Raw genomic sequence first — 17,871 nt, forward strand, 5'->3', positions numbered from 1 at the left:
TACTCTTGGATAGTGAAATTTTCTTATGTTCAAATCACATTTGATGCTACTTCTCTGATAGGAATTCCTAGACTCGGAGAACTCAGAGCTCAACTAATCCAGTGGTTTCCACAGTCGTTTCCCAAGAAAATTAAACATCATATGCCAATAAAGGAATCATGGCTGTCGGTCCATTCTGGTTGAAGAATTATGCCGTGAAGGATCTTATCCCTGCCCACTGACCCTTCTGTCTCCCCTGAGGCCCACCCTACTGAAGCCCGAGGGCCCTTGGGGAATGAGATGTTAAAACCACTGAGCTACTCCAACCTTTCAATGCTGAGAAAATGTGAGCCTGTGACTTATACCCACCAGTGCCCATGAAGTTGGTCATGGAACATTATCCTGCCCTCTGTTTTGTGTGTGCTGAACTGATCTTACTCCAGAGACTGCAAATTCAAGGTGGACTCTGTGTTCTCTCCTCCTCTGGGCTCCTCTGAGCCCTGGGTACACAATTGAAAGTATTCTCAGTGATGCTGACCTGAGTCGAATCAGAGTGCGTGGGCCAGTGTCTCCCAAGGAGAAGGAGACGTGTATCCCAATATTGGGAGAGTGTATCCCAATATATATTAATTTCCCCATAATGATGGCCTCCTCACGCAGGGAGAGAGAGTGTGTGGGGTGGACATGCTCAGATGACCCCAGGAGCCTCCAGCTTCTGGAGCACCAGCTTCTTCTCAGAGAAAGCCATGTGGTGGGCGTGAAGACCACGCTGGGTTCAAGCTGTCCAGCGAGCTGAAAGAGGGCCCTTCCCTTCGGGTGCGGGTACAGAATCATGTGGCCAGGTAGGTGGCCTGGCCTGACAGGTTGGGGCTTAACCCCCTGCCACAATCCAGGGATGCCAGTGAAGGAGCGTCTGCAGGACCCCCTGGGTCAGGGGCTGGCACCAGCACTGCTGGAGCACGAGTGGAGACGCGAGCTGGGTGGGGCTCTCATACATGTGACCCCACTTGCTTCCCTTAACAGCCCACAGGCTGGGCATTTTTATGATTCCCGTTTGCAATCACAGACACGGGGCTTTGAGGGATTATGAGAAATCTTGCCCAGCAAGTAACTAATAAGTGAGGCAGCCTCCATTTGAATGCAGTTCCCCAAACCCCAAAGTTCATGCTTCCGTGAGTACAGCCTGCACTACCACTTTGCCTACAGACAGCCTGGGATGGAAGCAGAGCCAAGGTGAGGGGTGTGGCACAAAGGATTTTTTAGAGTTGACTTTGGAATCTAAATTCCCATCCCGGAATGGCAGGCATGACTTTTGCATCTGCCTCGTACATATGGGGCCAGAAACAGCTCACAAGCCCCGTATAGCAGCGCCGACTTCAACAAAGTCCTTGAAAACATCAGCAGAGCCAGGTTCCAGCAGCCACTGAGCAAATCTGGACTCCTCACAAAACTGCCTATCAGATTTGTGAAGGGAAGGCCAAGTAGACAGGCAGCCGGAAGCGCTCAGTTGCTCCTCCCGGCCGCAGGTTCTGCCCATCACCTCCAGCAGGAGAATGGGGGAATTCCTCATCCAGGGTCCTGTTTACCTTAATCCTCTTAAGCTCAATCACTTGTTTGTTGAAACTAAATTTGCTCGCCTCCCTTACTCGTTAGAGACTGTCAGAAGCTGATAACACTCTCCACTGCCCAGTCTACACACGTGGATGCTGCGAAGTCTGCTGGAGCAGGATAGCTCTGGCTCTGTCGACGCCTCAGGCCTTCTCAGCACAGTGGACCCTACTGCCGTTTGTCCTTTGGCCTCCTGCATGGCCAGTGCATGGCCAAGTGTGTTCTGGGTGTGTGCACAGGCCTGTGCTGTGCTGGTGGCTGAGAAGAGTCAGACCAAACCACTCCCACACCACATCCCAAGGAAGTCCCACCCTGGTGATTCAGATACCAGGCAGTCTGTGGCGGAGTGTCCTAGGCATACAGACCCTCCCAGCTGGTCAGATGAGTGGCTTTCCCTGGGGTTTGACTTGGAGCCTCTGTCCTTGTCTTCTGTGGCCTCTCCCAGGGCACCACCGGCTTCCCATCTACACCAGTCTTCTTGCTGCATGCTTGGCCTTTGAGACAGCCACTCTCATGAGAATGCCAACCTGGATGACTACACTCAAAGAGGAAGAAACGCCTAGTGTCCCCTGGTGCTTAGAGGGTAGTGAGCTCCTTGTCTTTGGAGGTCTTCGAACACAGGCTGTTCTGTAGTAGACATGGGGGAGAAAGCTCTCCAGTGTCTGGTGGGACAGGGCCAAAGGCAACGCAGGACTGGAGACAGTGAAAGTGTTTTGCAATGTGGACATTCCCCGAGAAGGGCCCTTTGTCCAGAAAGCTGGCTGCAGTTGAAGGAGAGAGATGGAATCAGAAGTCTACAGTAGCAAGGCCACAGGGGGACTCTGACCCTGTGAGAGGTCAGGCTCTGGGCTCTTCCATTAGAGCTCCCACCTGGGCAAGGATCACGTCTGCCCGTTCTATAGCCAGGATGGGTCCGAGGAGAGAAGGGAGCTGTGGAGAGCTCCTTTGGTGATGCAGTGAGACCCTGTCTCCAACCCTTTCTTGAGCATCTGGCCCATGGACTCATGGCTCTGGTGGGCAGCATGCCTTTCCATGCAAACATGCACGGAGGTCCTCCCATGTTCCTGGCCCTGGCTGGGGGCTGCCACCGTGTCACCTCCTCTAAGCCTCACCATAACCCTCTAGGGCATCTGGCTAGAGCTTAACAAATATTTGCCGAATGAACAGAACTGCATGCCCTGATCAGCTGGGACAGCCAAACGAGGCCACATTCCCATGAAGACCCCAACTGCTCCAAGCCTCTGCTTGATTTACAGATGGCACAGGCTTCTTATGGGTCTTCTCCCCCATGTCTATCAGAGCTCCCAGGGGTGCCTACCTGTGTCCAGAACTCCACCTAAGCACTGCTTGCTGTCCACCTGCCCTTAGCAGGAGCAGTTCCCCACCACCAGTCCTGGGGAGCAGGGCACAGACACCCATGCACCCTTGGCCCTGTGTTTGGGGACCGCTGCTAACTATAAAAGGGGAACACCACCACTAGCCGTGCTGCCCCTGCCCTATGCGGGAGACAGAAACCTGACTAGGCTGTCAGTGTACAAATATTGATTGTGTGCCTGCTCTGTCACAGGCACTAAGAGCTGGTGCCACAGCTAGCAGTGGGGCTCCAGAGCCAAACAGCTGAGCTGCGTGTCGTTGAGGCTCAGTGCAGTTGGGGCTGCACAATGTTACACCAGCACACACTCACACTCACATACACACACTCACACACTCTCACACACACTCACACTGACAATCTCTCACACACACCCTCTCACACACTGACACACACACTGATAATCACACACATTCACACTCACACACTGACAATCACACGCACACACTGACAATCACACACTCTCACACACACTCACACACTGACACACACACAATCACACACATTCACACTCACACACACACAATCACACACACTCACACACTGACAATCTCTCACACTCACACACACACTGACAATCACACACACTGACAATCACACACACACACACACTGACAATCTCACACACACACTCGCACACACACTGACAATCACACACATTCACACACACACACTGACAATCACACACATTCACATACACACACTGACAATCACACACTCACACCCTCACACTGACAATCACACACTCTCACACACATACACTGACAATCTCTCATACACACTCTCACACACACACACTGACAATCTCTCATACACACTCTCACACACACACACACACTCTCACACACACACTGACAATCACACATTCACACACTCACACACTAACAATCACACACTTTCACACACACACAATCACACACATTCACACTCACACACACACTGATAATTCACACACGTTTGCACACACACACTGAAAATCACACACACTCACACTCACACACTGACAATCACACACACTAACACACACACTGACAATCACATACACATTCTCACACACACTCTCACACTCATACACTCTCACTCACACACACACATTCTCACTCATACACTCACAAGCACACACACATTCACACACACCCGCACACATACACTCACATACACACTCTGACGTAGGCTCACACAACTCACACTTATACATTCTCACACTCACGCACACTGTCACACTCTCTCACACACTCATACACACTCTCACACACACTCATACACACACCGACACACCTTTCCCTCATGCATGGGCCACCGGCTCTGCAAGGGTTTCTCTTTTATCCCCTGCTGGGTGGTGACAGCCCTTTCCTGACCATGAGATTTATGGCTGACTCCAGATCACTGCCATTTTCCTGTGCTGAGCTTGCCCTGGGAGCCTCACTGTCTTTCTCTGAGGCCTGACCTTGGTCAGGGTCACAGCAGCAGATCTGACTTGTCCACCGTGATCCCTCCTTTCCTGAAAAAATGTTTTTCTGTCATTGGGCCGATGAGGAAAGACTCCCGCCCTGGAGCCTGGCGGCCGGTCAGTTTTCAGGGGGCAGGTATTAGCCGTCATCCCTCTCTGCCCTGATGTTCCCCTTAGACCACATTTCAGCACGTGTGGCTTAACTCACTTTCTGTTCTGCAGATGATAATGAAGAGAGGAAAGCGGAGAGCGAGGATTTCAGCAGAGAGGAAAAGGGGACGGCCCAGCTGAAGAGCTCTTTGCACTGAAGCCTCAAGAAGCCCCATAGGGACAGAAAAAGGAGTTTGGCTTCCTAACTCCTTTGCATGTGAACTGGGAGGGGGCAGAGGTGCGAGTAGGGCCGCTATTGAAAAACTGGTAGCCAGTGAAAGAGCCAGTTAAGAGGGGACCGGGTCCGTGGCACGGCCACCTTGCGCTGGAGGTCCAGGCCTTGTCCACAGCAAGACAGCTTTAAGTCAGATTTCTGCCAAGAGCTTTTCCAAGCGGTGTCACTGGAACCCCAGAGGGACTTGGGGCAGGGGTTAGTGTGTTCAGTTCACAGAAGACCAAACACAGGAGGAAAAAGGCCTCTTAGCTCACTAACTAATTTTTTTTAATATAATTTTTTTTTTGAGATGAAGTCTCGCTCTTGTTGCCCAGGCTGGAGCACAATGGCGCAATCTCGGCTCACTGCAACCTCCATCTCCCGGGTTCAAGTGATTCTCCTGCCTCAGCCTCCCAAGTAGCTGGGATTACAGACACCCGCCACCATGCCCGGCTAATTTTTTTGTATATTTAGTAGAGAGGGGGTTTCACCATGTTGACCAGGCTGGTCTTGAACTTCTCACCTCTGGTGATCCACCTGCCTCAGCCTTCCAAAGTGCTGGTATTACAGGAGTGAGCCACCATGCCCGGCCCCCCTTTTTTATACTTTTTTTTGAGACAGAATCTTGCTCTGTCACCAAGGCTGGAGTGCAGTGGCTTGCTCTCAGTTCACTGCAGCCTCTGCCTCCTGGTTCAAGTGATTCTCCTGCCTCAGCCTCCCGAGTAGCTGGGACTACAGGTGTGCACCACCACGCCCTGCTAATTTTTGCATTTTTTTTTTTTAGTAGAGACAGAGTCTTACCATCTTGGCCAGGCTGGTCTCAAACTCCTGGCCTCACATGATTCACCTGCCTCAGCCTCCCAAAGTGCTGGGATTACAGGTGCTAGCCACCGCCCCCGGTCAAGTAACTAATGTATAAAGGTCTTGTTGAAACTAGGCAAGGAGATCTGGAAGGATTTCCAGTTATCTAGGGATAATCCGTGGAAATTAACAACTGTTACTGACTTAGATGTGTCCAGTGTCCCATAACTCTCCTCTTTGGGTGTGATGCCTTTGTTGGATTTATAAAGCAAATGTGATTTTTTGTTTGTTTTTTTGAGACAGAGTCTCACTCTGTCACCCAGGCTGGAGTGCAGTGGTAGGATCTCGGCTCACTGCAATCTCTGCCACCCAGGTTCAAGCGATTCTCCTGCCTCAGCCTCCCAAGTAGATGGGACTACAGGCACGCAACACCACGCCCTGCTAATTTTTGCATTTTTTTTTTTCAGTAGAGATGGGGTCTCACCATCTTGGCCAGGCTGGTCTCAAACTCCTGGCCTCAGATGATCCACCAGTCTCAGCCTCCCAAAGTGCTGGGATTACAGGTGTGAGCCACTGCCCCTGGCCAAGTAACTAATTTAAAAAGACCTTGTTGAAACCGTAAGGAAGGAGAACTGGAAGGATTTCCAACCATCTAGGGATAATCCGTGGAAATTAAAAGCTGTTACCGACTTAGATGTGTCCGTGTCCCGTAACTCTCCTCATTGGGTGTGATGCCTTTGTTGGATTTTTAAAGCAAATGTGATTTTTCTTTTGAGATGGAGTCTCATTCTGTCGCCCAGCCTGGACTGCAGTGGTGCAATGTCAGCTCACTGCAACCTCTGCCTCCCAGGTTCAAGCAATTCTCCTGCCGCAGCCTCCTGAGTAGCTGGGATTACAGGGGCCTGCCACTGTGCCTGGCTAATTTTTATAGTTTTGGTAGAGACAGGGTTTCACCATCTTGGCCAGGCTGGTCTTGAACTCCTGACCTCATGATCCACCTGCCTCAGCTTCCCAAAGTGCTGGGATTACAGGGGTGAGCCACCACGCCCAGCCAAATGTGAAAATATTTACCAAACACAGAAAAATTATCAGTAAGTTTACTCCCCCAACTCCTTCTCTCCCAAAACCTCCAATGCTCCTAAGAATCCTCCTGGGGAAGCTGTGGAGCGGGTGTTTGTGGGATGCTGATGAAGATAGTGTAGGATACGCCTGGGTGTGCAGAGGTCTCCGGGGAGGCAGGGAGGCAGCCAGTGGGAAAGAGGGAAAGAGCGTTCTAAGCTGAAGGAACTGCAAAGCCTGTGAGCCGGAGAGGGCTTGGCTGCCTGAGTGGCCCGAGAGAGGCCAAGAGCTGGAGCCCAGCAGGCCACAGAGGAGGAGGCGGGGGACGGAGGATGCAGGTGCCGGTAAGTCAGGCTAAGGAATCCAGTCTTCCCTCTAAAGTCTGTGTCCGGTTCACTACAATGCCAGCCCCGTGCCTAGCACAGGTTGTGAGCTGAATCCAATGCTGCCGGATTGGAACCTCCTCTGCACATTTTCAGGTGAGTTTGTTGTTCACACCCAGCCAGAGGAGCCTTCAGAGTGAAGAGGGGAGTGGCACTATGGGATTTGGGTTTTTTGACGGTCACTCTGATTGCTCAGCGGGAAATAGAGCAAGACTGGGTATGGGTGGAGCTGGCAGAGGCTACTGCAGCAGCCCAGCAGGAGGTGATAGGCAGAGGCGGGAAGTATGTTCAGAGGGAGGCTGGCCAGAAGAGGAGGTGGACCAAAACTCGGCCTTGGTGGACACCTCCCAAGATGCTGCAGGAAGGACGTCAGTGCACGTAGATCCTGAGCCCCAGAGGAAAGTCCACTGCAATGTCCAAAGAATTAGTGGCCTGTGCTTTGCAAATCCTGTGTGAGATGCCATGTTTCGTGGGTTCTGGCTCCGGCTGTGTGACCTTGGGTAAGTGGCTTTGCTTCTCTGAGATGTGTTTTCAAATAGGCCAGAGGCATGGCAGATGGCATCACACCTGCTCCCCAGGAAAAACTCAACTGTGTGCTCAGCATCAAAACAGGGGCTCTGCGCTGGGCCAGGGGGAGCCTCTGAAGCCACTTTGTCACCCACCCTAGGTGTGGTGGAGAGGGGGCTGGACTGTGGCTGGTCTGCCCAGCCAGGTGAAATCAGGCACTCAAATGGGGTACCCCCATCCTTTGATCTCACAATCCCACCTCTAAGCAGCTGCCTGAGGGAAAGGACCCGAAATACATATTTGTAGCCAGAGTCATTGATCTCAGCGTGCTTACAATGGTAACAGATTAGAAATAACTAAAGTGTCCAGCCTCGGGGGCGGGATCTTGTATGTGTGGAATTGCCACTCAAGGGAGTAACGTACGGATGTTAAACCTGATGTTTACACAGAATTTCTTATCATAGAGGAAATCCCTTTGATGAGATGTTAGGTACAAAACTTGGAATTATAAGAGTATGTACAGAACTCGGGCTCTGCAGTCAGACAGGTCTCAGGCTGAGGTGCAGGTAAGTGAATGAGGCCCAGGGAAGCTGGGGGCACTCCATCCACAGTAAAGGGGCCGATTGCATCAACTGTGCAAAACCATCCAATACACACATATGGAGGGCCGGAAAGAAGTGAACCCAGTTCTTCTCTCTGTGTAAATTATTTTTATGTATTTTATTTTATTTATTTTTTCTTTATATTTTAGTTTTTCTTTATTTCTTTATTTTATTTCACTGTTTTATCCACATTTTCTCTAAAGAATATAATTTTAATTTTAAAGTGAAGCCAAATAACTTTATTCCTGTTTAATATACAAGGCTGGAGGTGCCCAGGTCCAGCCTGATGTCCCTGAATGCCTGGATCCCCATAAGGTTTAGGGAGGGGATATGAATGGTTGGGTGCTGCCCAGTCCCTCCTCCACACACCCCTGTAGACACATGGCCCACGGGGCCAGCCAAACTGGCGGCTCCTCCAGGGGGGTGATGGGTCCAGTGGGGCAGTGAGGAATGCACCCTGGGCGGAGGCTCGGGACGGAGGCAGGTGCAGTACTTAGGTTGTTTTCTCATCAGAAGTGCAGGGGGTGGAGGCGGACCTCCTGGTGGGTGCCTGCTTGCCACTCACCCGGGCTGACTAACCTCGCTGAAGCACCTTCAGGCCTCTGGCCATACCAGGTGGGCGGCAGGAGCTGCCAGGGCCAGATCGGCTGCTGGCCTGGAGCTGAGGGCCCCTGACTCATGGGAACAATGACTCTTGTCTCCCCAGACCTCTCTTCTGGCTCTGCCTGAAGATAAGTCCCTTTGGTAACCGTGTTCCCAGTGTAGGGAACTATCACTATCAAAATTAGAAAGCTGTCACAGACCTGAGTTGACCCCTACCTCTGCCATGTTCGCTGTGTGGCCTTGGGAAAATCACTTCCTCTGTGCCTCATTTCCTCTTCTGCAAAATGGGGATCAAATCAAGACCTTTCTTACAAGGTTGTTGAGAGAATGGAATGAGACGGCACCACAATGAATCCTCACAGTCCCTCTGTACAGTGCGAATTAATCATTGCTCCCTCCCTCTCTCTGTTCCCCAAGGCACATCCTTTCCTTATTCTGATGATAAGCCTGAATTCCCAGTGTGGCCAAATCTAGGACCCAACCTGGACCTGCTGCTCTCCCCCAACAAAGTTCTTGGCTTGAGACTCATTCCCTCAGATACAGGTGCTGATGTGTCTGTCAATGGCTGTGCCCTGCAACTGGAGGGAAACAGTGGACTACACCATCACAGGGTCTTCCCAAACACGACAGGAATCAAGATAATATAGATAATGATCAGGGACCCTAAGGTATGCCTCAGCTCACTCCACATTAGCAGAAGCCCCGCTTGCCACAGCCCCCAGACACAGGAGGGCAGGCAGGCTGGGGAACTGCTGGCCAGCAAGAGGGACCCGTGGCGTGGAGAAGGAGGCACTTCCTTCGGCCTGCAGAGACGAAAGACCCAGCCTGGGCTGAACCCTCACTCTGCCACCATCAGCTGTGTGACCTGGGGTCCTTGGCATCATCTCGATGAATCTCCTCACCTGCAAAGAGGATAAACAATAGCAACTGGTGGGTTTGTTGTGTGATAGGCACATGAAGGAGACTCAGGAATTCTATTCTACTAGGAATGGTGCAATTACGGTGCAATTACAGTGCAAAGGCTATTGAAGGCCAACCACTTTTCTGAAGTCCCCTTAGGCCTACATAAGCTCTGATAAAAGATATCTGCCACACTCACAGTGGTGCTTCGTAGACAGTAAGCCTTCCAAAGAAAGGGCTGCTGGCCGGGCGCAGTAGCTCACGCCTGTGATCCCAGCACTTTGGGAGGCCAAGGCGGGTGAATCGCGGAGTCAAGCGATGGAGACCATCCTGGCCGACATGGTAAAATCCTGTTTCTACTAAAAATACAAAAATTAGCTAGGCATGATGGCGCGTGCCTATAAACCCAGCTACTTGGGAGGCTGAGGCAGGAGAATCGCTTGAACCTGGGAGATGGAGGTTGCAGCGAGCCGAGATCACACTGCTGCACTCCAGCCTGGATGACAGAGCAAGACTCTAGCTCAAAAAAAATAAATAAATAAATAAATAAATAAACAAATAAATAAATAAATAAAAGAAAAGAAAAGAAAGAAAGGGCTGCCATGAAACTCATTATACTTAGGCAAAAGCAGCCTGGGGCCACTCCCTAAGGCCACAGAGCCGGAAGATGGGGAGTTAGGGTGTGAGCAGGTGCTTTCCCATCCATGACCCTAGAAGGCCCTCCCCCTACACCCACTCACTCCTGCAACCACCACCCAGCCTTCTGCAGCCACAGTGTTGTGTGAACTTCTCCCAAGCTCGGTGAGGCTCCCTGGGGACTCCCTTTGGCATCCCGAGGAGCCCCTAAGCATCAGTGCCTACCGGCAGGGAATGCACAGGAAAATGCGGTAGGAGAGACACAGTCCGTCACCTACCAGTCCCAGCCTCGAAGCTCATTCTATCATTCTTTTATTTTACCAAGCAGGTAGGATTTCAACTGGAGAGATTGGGGAAGGAAATCCAAATGGGAGGCAAGACCCAGGCAAAGGTGTGGAGGCTGGACAGGGAGAGACCACCAGGAATTCAGGGGTGGGAATTCAGCCGCGGGGAGCCTAGGTTCAGGCAAGGTTAAGGAGAAGGAAAGTTTATCCCCATGTCTGACCTACCTCTTCAACCTTGCCCCCGCTGGCCCCAGCAGCCCTGCCCAGTGCTGCCTGCTCCTTGGGGGACAGGGGTGGTGTTTGCAGCCCCCTTAATATCTTCCCTTGGGCACATATCAGCATTTCACCTGCTCCCTGGCAGAGCAGGCTGTGTGATAAGAAATCCAGGAAGTTCAATAAACTTGGAGCGCTTGGCCACCACCATGGCTTATGCCAGAATAAACAGGGCCTGGCGTGGGGTTGCAAGGCCCTGTCCCAGGGCAAACACTGCCTTTTGCCAAATAGGGAGTTGTTTTTGCAAAGGCAAGTGTGTACCTGGGGAGCAGGAGAAGAGCAGTTCCGCCAAGCCCCTTGACCACTTGCCCCAACTGGGCTCTGACATCAGTTCTTAGTAATAACCTCAGGGGCCAGAGGGGAGACTCTCACGGCCATTAGTGAAAGATACAAAGTTGTTACAAAACAAAAAAGGAAGGAGAATGAGTAATCTCAGTCATAAAGCTCCCAAACCGCAGTTCAAACCCGCTCAGGTAATCTGTGCATCATGCTTCCTGCAGCCTCCCGTGTTGCCAATACCTCATCTGGCTTGATCTTAAAGTGCCCTGTGAGGTTGGCAGGGAGGGGAGGATAAGCCAGCCCCACTGACTGGGAAAATGAGGGACAGAGCATCTAAGAAAGGTTCAGGTTCACGTGGAAGAGCAGAGAGAGCCAGGCCTGGCTGGATTTAAGCAGTTGCTCCACTGCACCCCTTAGGCAGGTCCTCTGGGGTCTGGGAGTCTCAGTTTCCTCCCATGTAAAATGAGGCTTGCAACTGTTACCCACAGATAGGTCCTGGGTTTCTTTCGGGTAAGACTTTTGAAGGCCTTTACCCTGCACTTGGCCTGTGCAGACTCTCAGGAAAACAAGTTTCTGTCTTGGGCCTAGGGTACCACACCAATTAGGGGCACAGTGGCCTTTCCAGCACGCCATCGGTAAGCCGAGCAAACAAAACATTCGCTTCAGGAGGTGCTGTAAGTGTGCAACAAAAGTTGTCTGCCTGTGACACATACCCTCATTGCACAATGACCGGGACATAAGAGTGCTCATGTGTGTGCGTGCTCGTGTGCACACACGCCCGCTCTCCAGAGGCCCTCGCGCCAGCAGTTGCGTCACACATCACAGGCAGCTCCTTTGTATCCTGCAATAAAGTCATTTAATGCTAATGATGAAATTTATGCCCTACAGTGCTCGTTATTAATAGGAATTAGATGTATTTCAGGTAACAAAACAGTGAGTAATGTGGGCAATAAACACAGCGTGCCAACCCGACCCGTGGTGGGACTAACGTGGTTCACGCTTGCCCCTCCAGAAAGAGCCACTCTCCCACAGCAATTACAGATTAATAAATCATGTAATGGCTCTAAAGCTGGCCCCCAGTGGCACAGGACTCAGGATTCACCTTTAGAGCTACCAGTATGTCCCACGTCTTTTTCTTTCTCATGATTTCGAAAGCATCTATTCACTGTCATCGCACCCTCCCCTCATATTCGATTGTAGCCTACTCACTCTATCCAACCCCTCAACACCAGACACCCACTCATATCCTGACACCTTAGTTTGTGCCAGACCCCGCAGAACTAGAGGTAGACCCAGAGATAACCCATAGATACACACACAAATGGACACACATCCTGAGTTACACAAAGATATGTGTGCATACAGACCTGTGCCCACAGAGGTCTCAACCACACATGCACATGTGTGTCTCCTCAAGGCTTAATTGTCACCTCCTCTGTGAAGCAAGAGCCTCATCAGAGAACTCATAGTCAGGAGAGCCTGGGTTATGTTGCTGTAACAAGTAACCCCAGATCCTGGTAGTTTTTGGCAGTCAGGTGGAGGCTCTGCTCCACACAGTCACTTGGGGATTCGGGCTGCCAGCAGCTCCATTGTTTTGCACCCCGAGCAGCTAGAATGTCCTCAGTGGCTGTGGCAGGGGAAGAGAAAAGGCAGACGGTGAAGCCTCGGGCTAAAGGGAAGTGTCACCTGTGCCATGTTTCATTGGCCAGAATTAGTCACATGACCCCACCAAACTGCAGGGGCACTGGGAAGTGTAGTCTTCTATGTTTGCATTCTGTATCTGGAAGTCAGAAATGAGTTTCCCGGGGCTAAAATCAAGGCATCAGTAGGACTTGTTCCTTTGGAAGTCTCCAAGGGTGCTCACATTCCTTGGCTTGTGGCTCACCCCTTTCCTCCATTTTCAAAACCACAGACTAGCATCTTCTGTTCCCTGTGACCTCTCTCAAGGACCCTCGTGCCCACCCTGGTAATCCAGGATAACCACCCCTCTCAAGGTCCGTGTCTTCATCACATCTGCAAAGGCCCTTTTGGCATGTGAGGTCACATCCACAGTTTTGGGGGAATAGGACATGGCTATCTGTTATGGACTGAATGTTTGTGTCACCCCAAAATTCCAATGTTGACATCCTACCCCACACTGTGATGGTGTTAGGAGATGGGGCCGTTGGGAGGTGATGAGGTCAAGAAGCTGGAGCCCCCACGATGGGATGAGCAGTCTTAGAAGAAGAGGCAGGAGAGTTTGCCATGGCTCACTCTGCTCTCTTCCACGGGTGTGCACAGCAAGAAGACAGCCATCTGTGAGCCCAGAAGAGACCCTCCCCAGAACCCAACCATCCTGGCACACTGACCTCAGACTTCCAGCCTCCAGAATCGTGAGACATAAATATCTGCTGTTAAAGCCACCCAGTCTATAAAGTTCTGTTCTAGCAGCCTGAACTAAGACACCTTTGGGGGGCACATCATTCTGCTTAGCACAGCATACAGAAGGGAGAGAGGTGGCACAGTGTTTTGAGGATACACAGCACTGCCCCTGCCATCCGGCTCTCCTCCCCTGTGCTGTCACTGCCCACGCAGCCTCTCCAGAGAAGCAGTCACCCTCTGTAGGGGCAGGTGCCAGCCATGAGCATCTCTGCCCAGCCGATGCCTGTCAGATAGCAGGGGCCTGAGAAGGCCTATAAGAAGGGAGAAAAGAAGAAAAATATGAATGAATGATTTTGGCAAGATCAACAGTTGTGTGAAGATAGAAATAGCATGAAAGAAGGTGGATTCTAATGAATACAGAGGCAACCACATGACACAGAGCCAACAGGGGAAGGGGATGGCCCCGAAGTGGAGGTTCTGAGGGGAGCAGTGGCGTTTCATGCCCAGACATGGAGGAATGGTGAGCACAAGAAGTTTGGAAAGAAAGGGGAGAGGGAGTCAGAAGAAGGAAGCCCTTAGTCTGAGCCAGGCACTGTGCTAGGCATCTTACCACCAGCGCTCCCTAAGGTCTGCACAACACGCTGGCACTCAGTGTCCTGCAGATGAAGGGACTGAGACTCAGGAAGAAGTCCCTGATCCAAGTTCACATGGCTGGACAGTCTGTTGTGCCAGGATTTACAGGCCTTGCTTGGCTGGTTCTGAAACCAGCTGCCATCCCAGGACACCCAGCTCTGTGGCAAGCATCGACACACTTACAGTGGCCTTACTGTCCCCACCTCTTTAGGCCTCAGATCCTTCATCTGGAAAATGAAGAGGTTGGGCTAGGTGATCTCCAAGCTGCCTCTCAGCCCCAGCCTCCTTAGGTCCTTGGGCAGCTCTAAATCAGAATGTGCTTCCTGGAGGGGCTGGGGGTCTGAACTTCCTCCCACTGACAACACACAGTTCCATCTGTGTTGCCAAGACAATCCAGGGCAAGGAGGGAGAGGCCCACGGCAGAGATGACTCCATGCCCCAAAAATGAGTATCATAGCAGCCCACAGGATTGTGCAAGCTGCCCGTGAGGCTGCCAGTCGGCCTGGCCCGGAGAAGGGCTGTTTACACTTCCCAAGTGTGTTTGCAGTTAACTCCATCCGCCTGGCCCGTGTGCACACCCTCAGGGCTGCCAGCAGCGTCTATGTGGAGACAACAGGAACGGATCTCACACCAGACCCTTTATCTCAGACACCAGACACCCATTTCTTCATTCATTCATTCATTCATTCATTCATTCATTCATTCATTCACGTACTTGTTCATTTCCTCATTCATTCCCATAGTGTTTGCCAGGCATTGTGCAAGGCACTGGGGACTCAGAGGTAAACAAGATAATGCTCTGAGAAGTCTCCAAGACCCAAAAACCTCGAAGCACAGTGAGGCACTAAATATAGAGAATGAATCTCCCGGCCAGGTTGTTGGACTGAGTTACGTGCTTGGAGTTCGGGGAACACAGGGCAGGAGACTTCAGTATCTTCCTACGGAAAATACTTAACTACTAGTTGAAAAATCAAAGAAGACAATAACTCTATACTCAATTGTCTTTGGAAATATGTTTTCTCATGAATGTGGATATGTGAAAATGTCACATTCAAAGTTTTAAAATCCCACACTTGAAGCCTGGCCAGAAAAAACAACCTTAGTTACTTTCAGGACTCCCTTGTTCTGAGGCCAAGCAAAGGGTCTGGGGTTTGCACAATTTGCTAGGCACCAGGCAGGGTTCCTTAGAGGTCCCGGTTCTCCCAGCTAGCACCCTCCTTGACTCCCCATGACTGGGGCCAGGTTGAGGGCTCAGAATGCTGGAGCGTGGCTGTGTTTTGACTCCAGCTTCCCTGGACAGACAGCAACTTTTGGAAAACCATGCCACATCACAAGGCACTGCTATGGAAAGGGCTTAGGTCAGGCCTCCGGGACTTGGGCTCTCTTCCCAGATACTAGAAACCTTCTTTTTCCTTTTTCCTTCCCACTCACCTTTTTTTTTTTTTTTTTTTTTTGGTGTTTTCTTTCTTGGCCTTCTTCTTTCACAAAGGACAGGAAAGGATGTTGCCTGCAAGTAGATTCAGGCAAATATCTGCAAATGCCCCTGAGACTAGGAAACAGAAAGAAGTCTGGCTACGTATACGGGACATTGAAAGGAAAAATACAAAGGGAAAACCCCATAAATTCATATTTCAACAAATTATCTGCCTTGCATAGAAATAACTATCTAATTTTATTTATCATTTCTTCAGGATATATTTCCAGGAGTAAAACCAAGACATCAGCACATTTTGAAGAATGCTTTTCAAGTTGCTTTTCTAAAGGTTTATACCAATTTACCCTCCCGCCAGCAGTGTGCAAATGTTGTCTAGTTCACCACACTATCACCGGCATCAAATGTGAGGATATTTTACTTTTCCTGTCTTTGAGCATTTTGTAAACTGAAGAAATTTATTTTCAAACTATTTGCATTCATGTCACTCACTGATTTTACAAGTACTTTATTTCCAACAATCCCTTTAAATACAAAATATCCTGTTACAGTGTGAGTAGAAAGACCCTTGGGATGCCTCAGATTTTACTAGGTCACTAATAACATGTCCTTCCAGGTGTCTTTTCTCACCCAAGGCACCTTTCCCACTTTGACTGGGCAATTCTAATTGGTGCTTCCGTGTCTCCCCACTTTCAGAAATCCTCAGTGCAGTCCCTAGCAAGGAGGCTGCCCGATGGCCTGATTCATTCCTGGATTATTAAATCCACCACCTCATGCTGTGGGAGGCGGGGGCAGGCTTGTGTGCCTCGGGCCTCACTGAACCTCAAGGAGCCTCAGTTTCCTCCACAGCAGTTAGAATGGTGCCTGTCGCTTGGGGTTGGGTGGGCGTGAGGCAAGATAAAATCTTGAAAGTGTTCAATAAGCGCCCAGCACTTGGCACACACTCAGTGAACTTTAGCTAGTATATTGTTATTATTACTATTATTATTCTCCTTCTCTCTCTGGAAGGCAAGGAAATTACTTTTATCTCTGGATCTCTGGTTGTTGGCCCAGAATATCTAAATAGATCAATCAAACTGCATATTGAGTAAGCATTTCTCTGCCCTTGGCACCAGCTTTCCATATGTAAGACTGGGCTGTGAGTACTACAGTACTATCTTCTCTGGCAGGTGGCTGCTTGGATGACTCCACTCCAGTTCCCACACCTCCCACCCATGCTTGCCTGGCCCTGCCATTGACACTGGAGAAGAACATCCAGGTATTTGCATTCCCAGCATCCTTTGCTGCCAGGGGTGGCCATGTGACCCACTTTTGGCCAATGAGACACCAACAAGGGGCTCCTGGGAGACCCTCTACTTTCCCATGGAGCCGAGGCTGCCATCTTGCCACCACAAGGCAACGAGGAGGCCCACATGCTAAGGACGATGAACAGAAAGCTGGAAAGAGCCCAGTACTTGGCATCACCAGCAGCTGACCAAGACCAGCAACCACTCATTTTCAGAATTATGATGTTAGGAAAATAAACCTAATTTTGTTTAAGCCACAGTGAGTTGAGATTCCTGTTAAGTGAAGCCAAACATTTCTATCTGATACCCATGAACTTGCTTTAAGGTGCTCATCAAATATTACGCTCCCTACTTACCTTTTCTTCTTTCTCTTTAAAAGCCCCTTTGCTGGTCCTTTGGGAAAGCCAAGGGGCCCAGGAACTCACCACGTGTTTGAATCAGGGGTCTGATGCTGAAGAAGCCAGCAGGAGCATAACTTACCCTAAGAATTTCTCACCTTCTCTACCCCAAATAGGGGCTGGGGATCAAGGACATCCAGAGCGCTAACATGAGAGGAGCATGCCCAGGAAAGCCAAGGAACAGACCAGAAGATACAGCCCAGGAGACCCCAGGGTCACAGGCTCAGGCCCTTGGGCCAGCTGGGTGCTCAGGGCTACACCCTTTGTGAGGCCCCCACCCCGGCTCCCTGCAGCCCAAGGGAAAGGGCTATCTGCTAGTGACCAAGTGGGCATGATGGGTCTCCTGTGTCTTTGACTCCACCAGACTCGCACAGCTTCGTTCAGGGAATAAAGAACCTGCAATCTACTCTTTCTTTCTTTCTTTCTTTCTTTCTTTCTTTCTTTCTTTCTTTCTTTCTTTCTTTCTTTCTTTCCTTCCTTCCTTCCTTCCTTCCTTCCTTCCTTCCTTCCTTCCTTCTTTCTTTCTTTCTTTCTTTCTTTCTTTCTTTCTTTCTTTCCTTCTTTCTTTCTTTCTTTCTTTCTTTTTTCTGAGACAGAGTCTCACTCTGTTGCCCAAGCGGGAGTGCAACGGCACGATCCCCGCTGACTGCAACCTCCGCCT

This window comes from Macaca fascicularis, chromosome 12 (assembly GCF_037993035.2).
Source record: "Macaca fascicularis isolate 582-1 chromosome 12, T2T-MFA8v1.1".
Taxonomy (NCBI): domain Eukaryota; kingdom Metazoa; phylum Chordata; class Mammalia; order Primates; family Cercopithecidae; genus Macaca; species Macaca fascicularis.